We start from the raw sequence: 18,569 nt of genomic DNA on the forward strand, positions 1-18,569 counted from the left end.
GTTTAGGTGCATTCCCGTGAGTTTTTCGATGCTTTTTACAGCGTTCCAGTGCAGTCCAGTGCAGGAAAAATGCAGCATGTTCTACTTTTTTTTTTTTTCTGTAACTGGAACTGCAAGCTCTGGTGTGAACTATGCCATTGAAAACCATATAACCTACATTTCATGCATTTGTGAGGCAGAAAAAAAGAAAACGCACTGGACTGCATGTGATGTGAACTGGCCCTAAATAAGGACATGTGCGTTCCAGTGCGTTTTTGGTGCGTTCCGGTGCATTCCAGTGTGTTTTTGATGCGTTTTATAGCATTTCAGTGCATCTATGATGCATTTTTTACTGCGTTCCAGTAGAGTCCAGTGCAGGAAAAATGCAGCACGTTCTACTTTTTTTTTTTTTTTCCTGAAACTGGAACGCACTGGAACTGCAAGCACTGGTGTGAACTATGCCATTGAAAACCATATAACCTACTTTCTATGCGTTTTTGATGCAGAAATAAAACACACTGGACTGCATGTGGTGTGAACTGGCCCTAAATAAGAACATGTGTGTTCCAGTGCGTTTTTGGTGCGTTTAGGTGCGTTCCAGTGTGTTTTTTGATGCGTTTTACAGAGTTCCAGTACAGTCCAGTGCAGGAAAAATGCAGTTCTACTTTTTTTTTTACTGGATCTGCTGCGCACTGGTGTGAACTATGCCATTGAAAACCATATAACCTACTTTCCATGCATTTTTGATGCAGGAAAAAAAAAAAACCTCTGGACTGCATGTGGTGTGAACTGCCTCTCAGACAGTTTTAAAACAAAGCCCATAATAAGTTCATCCCCATCAACCGCTCACATTCAAATTCCCCTCTCCCAGCACAAATCCCCCCAAATCCCCTCTCCTAACACTAATCTCCCAAAATCTCCCCTCCTCTATCACAAATCCCCCAATCATCCTACTAGTACAGATCCACCTCCGAAATCTCCCCTCCAAGCACAAATCCCCAATCCCTCAAATTTTCCCTCTGGGCAAAAAATCCCCCCCTCTTCAAATTCCCCTCTCCTAGCACTAATCCCCCCATATCGCCTCTCCTAGCACTAATCCCCCAAAATTTTCCCTCCTATCACAAATCCCCCAATCATCCTACTAGCACAGATTCACCTCTCAAATTCCCTCTCCAAGCACAAATCCCCCAATCATCTCTACTAGCACAAATCTACCCCCACCAAATCCCCCCTATATAAAACAAATCCACCACCCCCCCTATAAATCTCCCTTCCTAGTACAAATCCCCTCTCCAAGCACAAATCCCCAATCCCTCTAATTTTCCCTCTGGGCAAAAAATCCCCCCCCTTCAAATTCCCCTCTCCTGGCACAAATCCCCCCAAATCGCCTCTCCTAGCACTAATCCCCCAAAATTTTCCCTCCTATCACAAATCCCCCAATCATCCTACTAGCACAGATTCACCTCTCAAATTCCCTCTCCAAGCACAAATCCCCCAATCATCTCTACTAGCACAAATCTACCCCCACCAAATTCCCCCTATATAAAACAAATCCACCCCCCCCCCATAAATCTCCCTTCCTAGAACAAATCCCCTCTCCAAGCACAAATACCCAATCCCTCTAATTTTCCCTCTGGCATAAATCCCCCCCCCCCCTTCAAATTCCCCTCTCCCAGCATTAATTCCCCAAAGCATAAATTCTCCCTCCTCCCGGTACAAGTCTGCCCCCCATGCTGAAATCCCCCCTCCCAGTACAAATCTCTACCCCCACCATACCCTCAATTCCCTCTAGCACAAATGCCCCCCCCCCCCCCAAAAAAAAAAAATTACTCCTAGCACAAATCCACCACTACTTCTCCTCCGTGCATATAGCAGAAACCCCCTAAATCCCTACCTCTTAATACAATTCACCCCATAATCACCACTTCTAGCACACACCTTCGAGTTTCCCTTCCTAGAGCAATTCTTACCCCCAGCTGCTCCCCAAATCCTCCCTCCTAATACAAATCCCCTCCCCCACCTCGCATGATGCCGCCTCTCCTGCCCACTCATTGTCCCAGCCCTGGCTGGCTCTACCCATAGCTCCTAATTGTCCCTGATTTCGAGGGACAAAGTCCCGCTGTCCCTCTTTCCCTCCTCATGTGTCCCTTATTTTGGTCTGATCTATATAGATGTATATAAAATGCATTTTTTATCTATCAAAAAGTGTTTTACAGCCCTAAACCTTTCATCCGATTTCTAAATTGCTGCATTTGTAAATCCCAAAAGCCAATATAAAGGAATAGTAGTGGTAAAGTAAAGCACTTGTTGGTTTAACCACTTCAGCCCCGGACCATTTTGCTGGTCAAAGACCAGACCACTTTTTGCGATTCGGCACTGCGTCGATTTAACTGACAATTGCGCGGTCGTGCGATGTTGCTCCCAAACAAAATTGGCGTTCTTTTTTTCCCACAAATAGAGCTTTCTTTTGGTGGTATTTGATCACCCCTGCGGTTTTTATTTTTTGCGCTATAAACAAAAATAGAGCGATACATTTTGAAAAAAACGCATTATTTTTTACTTTCTGTTATAATAAATATCCCCCAAAAATATATAAAAAAAACATTTTTTTTCCCTCAGTTTAGGCCGATACGTATTCTTCTACATATTTTTGGTAAAAAAAAAAATAAAAAATATCGCAATAAGCGATTATTGATTGGTTTGCACAAAAGTTATAGCGTTTACAACATAGGGGATAGTTTTATGGCATTTTTATTAATAATTTTTTTTTTTTACTAGTAATGGCGGCGATCAGCGATTTTTATTGTGACTGCGACATTATGGCGGACACATTGGACATTTTTGACACATTTTTGGGACCATTGTCATTTATACAGCGATCAGTGCTATATAAATGCAGTGATTCCTGTGTAAATGACACTGGCAGTGAAAGGGTTAATCAGTGGGGTGGCAGTGTAGGGGTTAAGTGTTCCTAGGGGTGTGTTACTAACTGTGGGGGGGTTGGGCTTTCATTTAGTGAACACTGATCTCTGCTCCAATCACATGGAGCAGAGATCAGCGTCACTAGTTGCTAGGCAGAACAGGGAAATGCTGTTTACAACGGCATTTCTCCGTTCAGCCGCCCCGTGATATGCCCGCGGCGATCGAGTCCGCGGGACCCTCGACCGGACTCACGGGAGTCCCGACCGGCACGCGAGCCCATATAAGTGCATTATCTACGTTTTAAATAAAATTACCAAACGCTGTTATACTATGTGGGTTTCCTCTTCTTTTCTGAAGCCATTGATAGCACTTTTTGGGATCGCTGAATGAGATACATATATATGTGAATGCTGCCTTTCACTGCGGCCAGCTGATCCATGAATACAAGGTATAAGGAGGAGCATATTGTGGATACGGAGGATTTTCATACAACGCTTTAATTAAGCTTCCATCTGGTAAGCGCACTCACTTTCTGGTGGCGGGCACTTGTGTGCATTTTTGCGAGTGTTACCACCGTGGTGTTCTTGTAAAGGATCGCAACTGTGGATTGTCTATGGACTTTTGATGAACTTTGCTCGTTTTCTTCCTCTTCAATTGGGAAATCACAACATTTGTCATTCTTTTCATTTAATGTATAGTGAATGTGATATTTATTTATAACCTTTACATTCTCTTAAATTTTTTGGGTAGCTAGGTATAGATCATTTTCCCTGTTGGCGCAGCTTTTCGATTTTTATTTTTTTGGTACAATTCTCCTTTAAGAGTAGGGTGGGGGTTGTGCCAGGGGGTGTGTGTCCTATGCCGATATTTTTGTGTTAAAGCGGAGGTCCACCCTAAAGTGGACCTCCGCTCATCGGAACCCTCCCCCCCTCCGACGCCACAATTGGCACCTTTCAGGGGGGAGGGGGGTGCAGATACCTGTACAGTACAGGTATTCTGCACCCACTTCCGGGATAGCTCTCTGCGGAAAGGGGCGTAGATTACGCCCCTTTCCGCAAGTGCCCGCCCCTTTCCGCTGCCTGCTGGGAAACACACAGATCCCAGAGGCAGCGGGGACCGTCCTTATTGCGCAGCGCGATTCGCGCATGCGCAGTAGGGAACCGGGAAATGAAGCCGAAAGGCTCCATTTCCTGATTCCCATACCCAAGATGGCGGCGGCAGCACCCGACAGACGATCTAGAGATCGGGCGCGCTGGACAGGTAAGTGTCACTATTTTAAAAGCCAGCAGCTGCAGTATTTGTAGCTGCTGGCTTTTAAAAAAAAAAAAAAAAACACGGAGTCCCGGCGGACTCCCGCTTTAATAGGTGTCCCATGCAGGGCCATCTTTAATACAGATTGGACCCTGGACAAAACTTTTCTTGGGCCCCCCTCCCCCCATACAATTTCGCTCTCCACCTGCTCTGAGACATACAATAAATAGCAGCTAGACTAGACATGTTACAGAAGTGGTTGGGGCTTGGGTTGATAATTATATGCCCATCGGGTATCATACCATAATTACCATGCGGGTGCTGAAATGTACAGGAGCGCTTGAGGCTATGTTTGATAAGCGTATGCCCATCGGGTATCATACCATAATAAATCTAAAGCCTCATACACACGATAGGACTTTGTACAAACTTTCCCTTGGATTTTTGTACAAAGGGCGTCAGCTGTGAACTTGTATTGCATACACACAGCAGGACTTTTTCAGCCAACTTTCACCAAATCACGTGTTTTTTCTGCTCTTTACCGCCACCTTTGGTCAACTTCTGTAAGTATTGTTGTATGATCTTTTGCATTGTTTCTGTGCATGCTTGTTTGTACATTGTACAAAAGTCCTATGGTTTTCCGTACACACGATCAGACTTTACTCCATCAGACTTTTGTTGCCAGAAAGTTTGTACGTTCGCACAGCCAACAAAAGTCCGATGAAAACCAAAAAAGTTTGTCCGATGGAGCGTACACACGATTGGATGTTGCTCCAAAACAGCTAATTTGCATGTTTGTTGTCAAAAAGTCCGATCGTAAGGCCCGTACACACGGTCTGACTTTTTGACAACAAACATGCAAATTAGCTGTTTTGGAGCAACATCCGACTGTGTGTACGCTCCATCGGACAAACTTTTTCTGTTTTCATCGGACTTTTGTTGGCTGTGCGAACGGACAAACTTTCTGGCAACAAAAGTCCGATGGAGCAAAGTCCGACCGTGTGTACGCAAAAGCATCGGACTTTTGTACAAGGTACAAACACGCATGCTCAGAACCAATGCAAAAGATCAAACTACAATACAGAAGTTGACCAAAGGTGGCACTGGAGTCATTGAACGTCCTCTTTTGAAACGGCGTCAGTACGTTGTGACGTCACTACGTTCGTGTTTGTTGTCAAAAAGTCCGACCGTGTGTATGCAATACAAACTTGGGGACCACGCCCTTTGTACAAAAGTCCACGGAAAAGTTTGCACAAAGTCCGACCGTGTGTATGAGGCTTTAGAATCTAAAAAAATCTTAAAAATAATATCATTGCATGCATCTATATGCATTTATAGACACTCTATAGACGCATGAGGCTCAATACACCTTTCATGCGACATCTGAAAGGGTCGGAAGAAATGCAAAATAAACGCAATAACTAATAAGAACAAGCTGACGGAAGGTTTGCGTAACACAGACGGAAAGTTATCTCTAGTCTGCAGCGGCGTCTTACCGTCTCCTCTGGGCTTCCAGGACCGTGTAAAGTCAGGCGTGGCGTCTGTCTTGGTAGTTTTTGATCACTAAAAAAGTTAATTGCAGGACCGCTGCAGCATTTCTTTCTATTGAATCAAAGACTGATTGCGCAGGACGCACTTTCTTTTGTTGTTCCAGGGTTACGTGTGCACGCTCTCGGAACGCCGGCCAAACCACTCCCTTCCCCTCGGGCGTAATATGCTAATATGCGTCTAGCAGGAAGTTCTTAAAGCTGTCTGCACACCACGACATGCAGCTTGCAAAAACAATGCGGCGTTCACCTAATGTCGAAATTGAAGACCGCCCCCTTTCTGGCACTTGTTGTTTACAAGTAAAAGTCAATATTTGTTGCTAGAAAATTGCGTTGAACCCCCAAACATTATAGATTTTTTTTTTTTTTTTTTTTTTAGCAGGTACCCTTGCCACTTGACCACTGGGGCACTTAAACCTCCTTCCTATCCAGACCAATTTTCAGCTTTTGGTGCTCTCACACTTTGAATGACATTTACTCAGTCAGGCAACACTGTACCCATATGAAATGTTTTTCCTTTTTTTTCACACAAATAGAGATTTCTTTTGGTGGCATTTAATCACCGCTGGGTTTTTTATTTTTTTTGCGCTATAAATCAAAAAAGACTGAAAATTCGGTAAAAAATAAATAAAAAATGTCTTTGTTTCTGTTAAAATTTATTGCTGAGTATTGCAGAGTGTTGCAGAGTATTGCAGAGTATTGCAGGGCATTGCAGGGTATGGCAAAGTATTGCAGGGTATGGCAGAGTATTGAAGGGTATTGCAGGGTATGGCAGAGTATTGCAGAGTATTTCAGTGTATGGCAGCAGAGTATTGCAGTGTATGGCAGCAGAGTATTGCAGAGTATTGCAGGGTATTGCAGAGTATGGCAGGGTATTGCAGAGTATTGCAGAGTATGGCAGTGCATGGCAGTGTATTGCAGAGTATTGCGGGGTATTTCAGAGTATTGCAGAGTATTGCAGAGTATTGCAGAGTATTGCAGGGTATTGCAGGGTATTGCAGAGTATTGCAGTGTATTGCAGTGTATGGCAGAGTATGGCAGGGTATTGCAGTGTATGGCAGAGTATGGCAGAGTATGGCAGAGTATGGCAGAGTATGGCAGTGTGTGGCAGTGTATTGCAGTGTATGGCAGAGTATGGCAGAGTATGGCAGAGTATTGCAGGGTATGGCAGAGTATGGCAGAGTATGGCAGGGTATTGCAGGGTATGGCAGGGTATGGCAGAGTATTGCAGTGTATGGCAGTGTATGGCAGAGTATTGCAGTGTATGGCAGAGTATGGCAGGGTATTGCAGGGTATTGCAGGGTATTGCAGCGCCTAGAGGCGATTCAGTTCGCATTGTGCGCTATATAAGTATTTCATTCATTCATTCATTCATTGCAGGGTATGGCAGGGTATTGCAGGGTATGGCAGAGTATGGCAGAGTATGGCAGGGTATTGCAGGGTATGGCAGGGTATTGCAGGGTATGGCAGAGTATGGCAGGGTATTGCAGGGTATTGCAGGGTATTGCAGGGTATGGCAGGGTATTGCAGGGTATGGCAGGGTATGGCAGGGTATTGCAGGGTATTGCAGGGTATTGCAGTGTATGGCAGAGTATTGCAGTGTATGGCAGAGTATGGCAGGGTATTGCAGGGTATTGCAGGGTATGGCAGGGTATTGCAGGGTATGGCAGGGTATTGCAGGGTATTGCAGGGTATGGCAGGGTATGGCAGGGTATGGCAGGGTATTGCAGAGTATGGCAGGGTATTGCAGAGTATTGCAGGGTATTGCATAGTACTAGCAGAATATGGGCACTGAACAGCGCTGTGGGCTCTGTAGTGCCCACAACACTGCAAACGATCTCTCCCTCTCTCCTCTCACACTGTACCGACCGGTAAAGAGAGGGGGGGGCGGCTTGTTTACAAGTGATGCTCCGTCATTTGATGGAGCGATCACGTGGTAAACGCCCGCTATCAGCAGGCATTTGCAACAGACGAAAAACAAGCTCTGGACTGCCACACTCTTCAGAAAACCACTCTTTTTTTTGGAAAATCACATGACAGCTCAACAAACACAGCGAACAAGGAAAAATTGCTGACGTTTCGCACTAGCTGTAGTGCTTATTCATAGCAAAACTCTGACCAGGCCATAGCCGAAAGACAGCTACAGTGTGCACGGCTTTGTCTAGGTGGATGTCCGTGGGATGTCCTTGCAGAATCGCACTCCTGCGTGCCCCCTAGGGCGTGCACTCGGGAACATCCGTGACCGCCGGGTCCGGGGGACATGGCGCATCACGGATCACGGTAAATGCCCGCTGATATGAAGGAGAAGGGATCTCACCGCTCCAGGGGCACACATGCAGGCTGTAAACTGTCTCTTTGCTATGATTAAGCACTACAGCTAGTGTGGAACGTCAGTAATTGTTCCTTGCTCGCTGTGTTTGTTGAGCTGTGATGTGATTTTCTAATAAAAGAAAGTGGTTTTCTGAAGAGTGCGGCAGTCCAGAGCTTGTTTTTCGTCTGTTGCTAGTGGTAATAGCCAGCACCTGTGGCTTCCCATCCAAAGAGAACAGTTTACAGCCTGCATGCTTTGCTCCTGGAGCGGTGAGATCCCTTCTCCTTCATATCAGCGGGCATTTACTGTGATGCGCCATGTCCCCCGGACCCGGTGGTCACGGGTGTTCCCGGGTGCACGCCCCAGGGGGGCACGCAGGAGTGCGTTTCTGTGAGGACGTCCCACGGACGTCCACCCAGACTAAGCCGTCCGCGCTGTAGCTGTCTTTCGGCTATGGCCTGGTCAGCATGTGGCTAGAGAATAAAATTTCGATTGTTGCAATTTTTTATGTCACACAAATTTCTTTGGGAAAATATACACTTTCATTTTAATGCAAAAAAAACAAAAGCACAATATACACAGTAACACATTTTTCTGGTAAAATATAAAAGTTGATGTTACGCCGAGTAAATAGATACCAAACATGTCACGATTTTAAATTGCGCACGCTCATGGAATGGCTCCAAACTAAATTTCTACAGGTTATCAGTTTAGAGTTACAGACAGTGATGCCCCGGGGGGGGGGGGGGGGAGGCGTCACCAAACAAACCACCCCACCCCCCCACCCCAGTTTGGTCGGTTGGGTGAGGGGAGGGTTGAGTGGTTCATGTCAGCCTCACCTGCCATGAACATATAAAAACAAAAAAAAAATTAAGCTTTGAGGGTCACAGAGCGATACCGGGTAACTGAAGTCCTACCCAACCACTGGTCAAAATTTGGGGCTCCTGGCACCTATGGTTCTCCTTTCCCAGATATGGGGTTCCTTGTACAGCCTGTCAGAAGCTACATACAGAGCGGCCAGTTTAAATACAAGCTGGCACACTCTGTTTGCAGCTGACTGAGAGGATGAGCTCACAGTGCCTCTCCTCACTTCTTGTCAGAAGCACTGAGCTCAATGGACAGCTTGGAGTCTTGGACCAATGGGAAAGCACCATTAGCCCAAGCAATCCAATAATAAGGCTGCAGTGGAGGCACGCCTCTCACTGCAGTGCCATAGAAGAGGGTGTGTCTAAAAAACAAATTCTCCTTTCCAGCCCAGCCCTCTTAACCACAAGGAAAAAACATGTGTTTATAGGTATAAGATTTACCCACAATCCCATGTTCTTCTCACACAGTTAAAGCGGAGGTCTACCCTAAAGTGGACCTTCCGCTCATTGGAATCCTCCCCCCCTCCGGCGCCACAATTGGCACCTTTCAGGGGGGAGGGGAGTGCAGGTACCTGTACAGTACAGGTATCTGCACCCACTTCCGGGATAGCTCTCTATGGAAAGGGGGCGTAGATTACGCCCCTTTCCGAAAGTCCCCCCGCTGCCTGCTGGGAAACACACAGATCCCAGAGGCAGCGGGTCCATCCTTATTGCGCAGTGCGACTCGCGCATGCGCAGTAGGGAACCGGGAAATTAAGCCGAAAGGCTCCACTTCCTGATTCCCATACCCAAGATGGCGGCGGCAGCACCCGAGAGACGATCGAGAGATTGCCTTCGGGTGCCGACATCGCGGGCGCGCTGGGCGGGTAAGTGTCCTTATTTTAAAAGTCAGCAGCTGCAGTATTTGTAGCTGCTGGCTTTTAAAAAAAAAAAAAACGGCGGAACTCCCGGCGGACTCCCGCTTTAAGAGGGAGAATGAGAATCTGCTGCTGCTGAAAAGGCACAAGCTAAATCATATATTATTATGCTATATGTTATAACATAATAATTTATTATTTATCTATTTACTGTAGAGCTGCACGATTAATCGAGAAGAATCAAAATCGCAATCTTTTTCTCTTCCCGATCTTCAAAACAGCATGTCACGATTTTTCTAATGCTGCGTACACACGACCGGACTTTCCGTCAGAAAAGGTCAGACGGTCTTCCCGACGGAGTTCTGATGGAATTCCAACTGAGTTACGAACGAATGGACTTGCCCACACACGAACGGACCAAAGTCCGTTATTTTTTAATGTGATGACGTACGACGGGACTAGAAAAGGAAGTTCAATAGCCAGTAGCCAATAGCTGCCCTTGCGTCGTATTTGGTTCCGTCGGACCAGCACACAGACGAGCGGTTTTCCCGATAGGAATTGAGTCCATCGGACAGATTTGAAACATGTTCTATTTCTAGGTCCGTCTGAATTTTTTAAAGAAAAACGATCAGATTATCCCACGCACGATCGGATTGTCCGACGGAATGAGTCTGTCGGTCCTATTCTGCTGGAAAGTCCGGTCGTGTGTACGCGGCATAACAGGTGCAGAGAGTTCTCACGGCTGGAAAAACAAAATCCAGCCAGCCCACCAAGTTTTATTACAAGTAGAAACAAAGTATCTTTTCGTAGATGTAGATGAAGGAAGTTTAACCATTTAAAGACCAAACTTTTCTGACATTTGTTGCTTACAAGTAAAACAATCATTATTTACTGCTAGAAAAATTACTTGGAACACCCAAACATGTATGTATGTATGTATATATTTTTTTTTTATTAGCAGAGACCCTAGAAAATAAAATGGTGGTTGTTGCAATATTTTATGTCACACCGTATTTGCACAGCTGTTTTCCAAACGCAATAATAAAAAAAAAAAAAAATACACTTTAAAGCGGAGGTCTGACGAATTTATTTATTTTTTTTTAAGTCAGCAGCTACAAATACTGCAGCTGCTGACTTTTAAAATAAGGGCACTCACCTGTCCAGGGCACCCGCAATGTCGGCACCCGAGGCCAAACGGTCCCTTGGTCCTTGGGTGCTGCCGCCGCCATCTTTAGTAAGGGAATTACCAAAGATGCGGCTTCATTTCCTGGTTCCCTACTGCCCATGCGCGAGTCACGCTGCGCAATCTGCATGGTCCCTGCTGTCTCTGGGACCTGTGTGTCTCCCAGCAGACAGCAGAGGGGGGGGGGGTTGGAGTGGTGTAGACCCCCCACAGGGGTATATGCCCAGAATTGGGTGCAAATACCTGTATCTGCACCCTACTCCCCCCTGAAAGGTGTCAAATGTGAAACCGGGGGGGGGGGGGGGGTTCCGAAAAGTGGAAGTTCCATTTATGCGTGGACCTCCACTTTAATGAATTAAAAAAAAAACTAAACAGTTAGCCCAATTTTTGTTGTAAAATGTGAAAGATGATGATACAATGCCAGAATCGTGACAGAAACGAGATCTTTATTCTCATTTTAGCCAGAATCGTGCAGGCTCTAATTTACTGTGAAATTACTGATTGGATAACTTCAACCTTCAGTAATTTGTCCGTTAAGCCGTTAAGGACACAGATGGCCTTCCGGTGTCCCGTAAGGACAGGAAATGCTGGATGCTGGCTAGTAATAGCCTGATAGTGTTATGAGAAAGAGCCAACTGCGTTTGGCAATAGGATATGAAGGCTAGGATGTGCCTAATGTCACCTGTCATTGCTCCGGGGCATGAGGCTAGAAACCTGCAGTGTGTCCCCTGAGGAAATGTTCATACATGAAACGCATCGAAAATTTAGGACGCAGTCATATGCCTGTCAATAGGAATTAATCTAGACCCACCATCTACAACTAATTATGTTTATACAATTTACATTACCCCGTACAACATTACAATGTGCCACTCAGTTGACATGTGTGTATTTATTTGAAATCATACAACTTTACTTATCTATTTTTCCCGTATCATATGCTGCAAAGCTAATATGTATATAATTATGTATCCATCATGTGTCCATGGATACATAATTATATACATATTAGCTTTATATATATATATATATATATATATATATATATATATATATATATATATATATGTGTGTGTATGTATGTATGTATGTATGTGTGTGTGTGTGTGTATATATATATACACACACACACACACACATATATATATATATATATATATATATATATATATATATATATACATACATATATATACATACATATACATACACACATATATATATATATATATATATATATATATATATATATACATATATATATATACATATATACATATATATAATTACTTTTTACTTGCCTTTGCATCTTCATCATCTTTGTATTCTAACATCTATTAATGCCAATAAACATGTTTTTATAATCCAACCTCCACAAGTCAATAGCCTCATAGTCCCAATTTCCCTTTTTTTGTTTCCCTGAACCAGGAATGGAGGCACATATACCATGATGTGCCTTGTTTAAAGTCCCAAATCCCCCCTTCCCCCCCATTCCATCAGTTCAAAAAAAAAGGGGGGCCCGGCCACTGTATCATCGCTGAAACCGATCCTCCTGTGGCTACACAGGGAACTACAGGGAGATCAGTTCCAGTATCTGCACCCCGTCCCACTGCACCGATCAACCCCCACCCCCTCTGGGTTCTGCAGCGCCTATCCTCTTATTTGCTTATTTGTACAAGTACTCGCACAAGTGCCCGGTATCGGTTCTGATACTGATACTAGTATAGGTATCGCAACCCTAATAATGATATAAATAGAGTCCATAGTGAAAAAAGTGCAAAATTCCTTAAAACAAGGGCAACATCCGGTGCTTGAATAGATCCGGCAAAATTGACTCCTTATCAGATCCAAAGACCTATCGAGGTCTAGACTCAAATCTTTGAGCTCTATTAGGCCGGGTTCACACTGGTACAACACAACAGTCGTACGACCGTGGATCCAAATTTGCCCTGCGAATTGAAGTCCAACATCCGTCCGACTTTGATGAACACGGATCCAACTTTGATCCCGACAATACCAGGCACTTTGTGTCTGGCACGAATCTTTAGATTAAACTCCCCACTAAATAAAATAAAAAAAATAAAAAATGCCGTGGATTCCTTCTTCAAGACCATACCAGCCCCCTAGGTCTGGCATGGATTTTGAGGGGAACCCCCATGCAGGAAAAAAACAGCATAGGGCCCCCCCCCCCCAAAATCCATACCAGACCTAGGGGGCTGGTACGGTCTTGGAGGGGGGAACCCATGCCATTTTTTTTTTGTCATGGGGTCCCACTTCAAGATCATCAGAGCACAAGTCGCATGCCAACTTTGATCCGACTTCAGTGATATTCAATGGGCTGAAGTAGGAGCAAAGTCGGAACCAAAGTAGTGCAGGGAGCATTTTCAAAGTTGGTGAAAAAGATGTAGCCGCAGGATATCCTCAGAAGCCGATTCAATTAATGATCATAAGAAAAAACGTACACTCAGTGCGCAGTGTCTAAATTAACCACTTCCCGACCAGCGCACGACAATGTACGTCGACAGAATGGCACGGGCAGGCATATTGGCGTACAGGTACGTCCAATATTCGATGTCGCCCTGCCATCGGGAGCGCGCAGCCGGCGGCGCACTCCCGCGCTGGTCGGGACCCCCCGTGAGTCCGGTCGCGGGACCCGCGGACTCGATCGCCGCGGGCATCCCCGCGATCGTCTCACGGAGCGGCCGAATAGAGGAAATGCTGTGTAAACAACATTTCTCTATTCTGCCTAGCAACTAGTGACGCTGATCTCTGCTCCATGTGATTGGAGCAGAGATCAGTGTTCACTAAATGAAAGCCCAGCCCCCCCACAGTTAGTAACACACCCCTAGGAACACTTAACCCCTACACTGCCACCCACTGGTTAACCCTTTCACTGCCAGTGTCATTTACACAGGAATCACTGCATTTATATAGCAGTGATTACTGTATAAATGACAATGGTCACAAAAATGTGTCAAAAATGTCCGATGTGTCTGCCATAATGTCGCAGTCACAATAAAAATCGCTGATCGCCACCATTACTAGTAAAAAAAAAAATAATAAAAAATTATTAATAAAAATGCTATAAAACTATCCCTATTTTGTAAACGCTATAACTTTTGCGCAAACCAATCAATAATCGCTTATTGCCATTTTTTTTTAACCAAAAATATGTCGAAGAATACCTATCGGCCTAAACTGAGGGAAAAAAATGTTTTTTTATATATTTTTGGGGGATATTTATTATAACAAAAAATAAAATATAATGCGTTTTTTTCAAAATTGTCGCTCTATTTTTGTTTATAGCGCAAAAAATAAAAACCGCAGGGGTGATCAAATACCACCAAAAGAAAGCTCTATTTGTGGGAAAAAAAGGACGTCAATTTTGTTTGGGAGCCACGTCGCACGACCGCGCAATTGTCAGTTAAAGCAACGCAGTGCCAAATCGCAAAAAGTGGTCTGGTCTTTGACCAGCAAATTGGTCCGGTCTGAAAGTGGTTAAAAACAGCATTTATTAAAAAAAAAAAAAAAAACTACTTACAACAGGACTGTTATCACAGGCATTGAAAAATCGTCCTAGCACTCTCACAAGCGTTTTGACGCTACCGTTTTTTTTTTTTTTCAGCCCAGCCGACGTATGCTTTGTCTAAATAGACATTTTTGGTGAGGCTTTAGGGGAGAGCAGTGTGCAAAGTCAACCCTTATATAGAATTCCATGTATCCACCACCAGAGGGCAGCAGTGCTCAATGATTAACACATAGAAAAAAACACCTTGCAGGGAATAGCCATGCTGCCTTGGTCTATATATTAATAAGGCGACAGCCATTTTGTCGATGTCTGACTTATTTCACAGTGGTTGTGATTGTTATTTATAACATCTATTTCATTTAAAGGGTAACTCCACTTTCGCGGGGGAAAAAAAATAGCAAATGTAGAAAAAATAATATAGTGCATATAATTGAAGGTTATTAAAAATTACTTTTCCTTTTTGATCTGCAGTCAATGTAATTTACTGAGAATACATTTTCAATATGGCTACCTGGGGTCATTCTGTACACAGAGCGTGTACTGACCACTCCCCAGAAACATCATTTCCTGCTTGTGTGATTGGCTCACCAATTTTCCCAGAATTCTGCCTAAGATACAAATCAGATTTCAGGCATCCCCTGCAATAAAAATTTGAGAGATATTTTCTAAAGGGATGCATGCCCAGCAGATTTCCTCATTGGTGCTCTGCAGCTGCACACCTGACAGTTAATTATGAAACTCCTCCCATTAGACCCACTTGGCACAGAGGCACAGACAAACACACAGGGATTTTATCAGAATAACAAAAGGAAGGAATCTGCAACAAAGTTTCTTAAAATCCTTGCAATGTACTGAGATCACCCAGAGGAGAATTTTTTTTTTCTCAACAAAAGTGGAGTTACGCTTTAAATTATTATTATTATTATTTAACCACTTGCTTACTGGGCACTTAAACCCCCCTCAGTCCCAGACCAATTTTCAGCTTTCAGCGCTGATGCACTTTGAATGACAATTGCGCGGGCATACAACACTGTACCCAAAGGAAATTTTTATCATTTTTTTCCCACAAATAGAGCTTTCTTTTGGTGGTATTTAGTTACAGCTCGGAGTTTTATTTTTTGCTAAACAAACAAAAAAAGATGCAAAAAAAAAGAAAAAATCATGTTTTAATAGTTTGTTATAAAATTTTGCAAATGGGTCATTTTTCTCCTTCATTGAAGTGCGCTGATTAGGCGGTACTGATAGGCTGCATTGGTGGGCACTGATGGGCTGCATTGGTGGGCACTGATAGGCTGCATTGGTGGGCACTGATAGGCTGCACTGGTGGGCACTGATAGGCTGCACTGGTGGGCACTGATAGGCATAGTTAAGGCGGCACTAATAGGCACAGATAAGGCGGCACCGATGGGCACAGATAAGGCGGCACTGATGGGCAAAGATGGGCACAGATAAGATGGCACGGATAAGTCGCACGGATGGGTGGCACGGATGGGCACTGATAGGTACCACTGATAGATGGGACTGATGGGCACTGATAGGTGGCACTGATAGGTGGCTCTGATAGGTGGCACTGCTGGGCACTGATGGGCGGCACTGCTGGGCACTGATGGGTGGCACTGCTGGGCACTGATGGGCGGCACTGGGGTGCAGCACCTTTGAGGCAGATTGTGGGCACTGTGGGTGGCACTGCTGGGTGGCACTGCTGGGTGGCACTGTGGGCACTATGGGCACTGCTGGGTGGCACTGACGGGGGGCACTTACTTTTATTCAGGATGGCACTGCAGGGGGCAGGTGGGCACTGGCAGGGGCAGGTGGTCGCTTGTATTGCTGGCCGTAATCGGGACTGATATCCCGATCACGGCCGCCGGTGATCGGCTTTTTTTTTTCTCCTTGCGCTGTCAGCGCGAGGAGCAATACTAGCCGATTACCAGCTCCGTTATATCACATGATCAGCTGTCATTGGCTGACAGCTGATCACGTGATAAGGGGTCGGGATCGACCCCTTGCACGGATCGGTGATCAGGCGAGTCTCATGGACTCGCCGATCACAGAGCGCGCCCCGCGCGCCCCTCAGGGGGCACGCAGGCCGCTCGTACACGGGACTACGTCTATTGACGTCGTCCCGGAAAAGGAGATCCGCGCTGTAGCCGTCATTTGGCTATAGCGCGGATCTCAAGTGGTTAATCAACACTACATGATAATAATGTATCACACACATAATAAATAACATTAAACGGTGCTACACAGATAAACTGCATTTGTTCAGATTTATATGTTTCCACACAGGCTGACATGAAAATGAACCCTGCACTGACCAATCAAGGTTGATACACTATCCATGTGACACATCACCACCATAATAATGCTAAGTTAATTACATATTTACATATGTTGATAAAATCAATACAAACTATTTAAAAACTGTAAAATATACATTTCATACCAAGAAAATTTCATACAAGAAAATTTAGTATACATAATTCCCATACTAGTGAGGCTGCATTGATGGGCAATGGTGAGGTTGCAGATGGGTACTGATCAGGCTGAATTGATGGGCAATGGTGAGACTGCATTGCTGAAAAATGGTGAGATAGCAGATGGGAACTGTTTAGGCTGCATTGATGGGCAATGGTGAGGCTGCATTGATGGGCAATGGTGAGGCTGCATTGATGGGCAAAGGTGAGGCTGCGTTGATGAACAATGGTGAGGCTGCAGATGGACACTGATCAGGCTGCGTTGATGGGGAATGGTGAGGCTGCATTAATGGGCACTCGTGAGGCTGCAAATGGGCACTGATGCATAGTAGTCCATTATGCTTTACCTTTGCAGGGAATCAAAGCGGAAGTAAACCCATCAGGGTTTACTTCCTCTTTAAGGCGGTGGATCAGCGCGCCACCCGTACCCCAGGAAGAAGTCAGCTTTGACAAAACGACGTAGGGTTGAGCGGCGTGCTGACATCACCGCCATTCCCTGTTGGTCTAGGAAGGAGAGACAGTGAGAAAGAGAGCCGGCCGGCTCGTTATTTTATACACACGCTTGTATACAGCTAAATTGTGAGTTTGAAATCTTGATTTTTACATGTTTTATTAAAAGTCTTTTGCGGAGTTACGCTATGGGATCTCTTCTGTTTGTTTTATCCCATTAAATCGGCTGGGATGAGAGACGCTCTAAGGAGGAGATATACAGATCGGAGTTACCAGCGGTGTATCTTGATACAAAGGTCCAGACTGGGGGTTACATTTGCGGGCACATTTGGTCTCCTTAAAAAGAGATCTGGCTAGCTGGTAAGCCTCACTGGATCTAAGGGTGGAGGATTCTTTCCTTGGTGCACTTGCTTCATATTCTGAGGGTGCTGTGTGCTGCAGTGTCACCTAAGTGGACTGAAGCTTCATTTTCCTTTCCTCCTGCCTCTATATTTAACCATCGGCTTCCCATTCAATTTTGGACTATATACATTTGTTTTTTATCATCGCTTTTTTATTTTCACTTAAGTTTGTAACAGTAATAATTTTTGTATATATGGTGGGAAATATGTTTTTTTCAAGGCAGGTAATGATTTATTTTAGCACTATTTATGGCATATGAGCATATATCACATATTTTTATGATCTTCAGCGCAGCTTCTTTTTCTTAATTGGTTTTCATTGTGTGTATCTCACATTAAGTTGCAGCAGGGGTTTTCTAATATTTTATTTTGTCCACGGATATTCATTTATTTATTTATAGACAGCGCTGTTTTTTCACTTTTTATCTGAATTACAGCGGCGGGGTTTCTTTGGAAGCGCCTGATTAGAGCCGTGGGCTCTAATAGTCTTCCGAAAGGGTAAACAGCGAGCGCACTGCTGTGCTTTCGCTGCTTACGTAATGCTGTGGTAGAGAAGCGAATACATTGTTTCCCTAGCGCTGACCCGCCTCTCAGCCAGTCAGTTTGCCGAGTCTGTGTTACTTGTCACCTTATTGGCTGAAATCACAGACGCTGTGATTGGACGCCTACCAGGCGTCCAATCATTGCAGAAGACGAGAGGAGGAGTGGGCGGGAGAAGACATCGGGGTCGGGGTGAAATGGAGGACACCGGACACCGCTTGCCGCCTGCTGCTGTCACCCACTGCACACTGGAGACGAG

At 44.8% G+C, this 18,569-nt stretch overlaps 1 protein-coding gene and 1 long non-coding RNA gene across 10 annotated transcripts in view; one reads left to right on the forward strand and one right to left on the reverse strand.

Moving 5' to 3' along the window:
• LOC143933535 (uncharacterized) overlaps nucleotides 1-5,800 on the reverse strand; it is a 74,443-nt gene extending 68,643 nt beyond the window's left edge. For both annotated transcript variants that reach the window (XM_077456448.1, XM_077456447.1), the window contains exon 1: nucleotides 5,649-5,800. The gene's annotated coding sequence lies outside the window, so the exon portion shown is untranslated. The remainder of the gene's footprint in view (nucleotides 1-5,648) is intronic.
• Nucleotides 1-18,569, forward strand: part of LOC143933537 (uncharacterized) — a 483,729-nt gene that overhangs the window by 13,781 nt on the left and 451,379 nt on the right. The window lies entirely within an intron of this gene.

This window comes from Lithobates pipiens, unplaced genomic scaffold (genome assembly GCF_037356315.1).
Source record: "Lithobates pipiens isolate NorthernLeopardFrog02 unplaced genomic scaffold, aLitPip1_a1.2 Scaffold_27, whole genome shotgun sequence".
Lineage (NCBI taxonomy): Eukaryota > Metazoa > Chordata > Amphibia > Anura > Ranidae > Lithobates > Lithobates pipiens.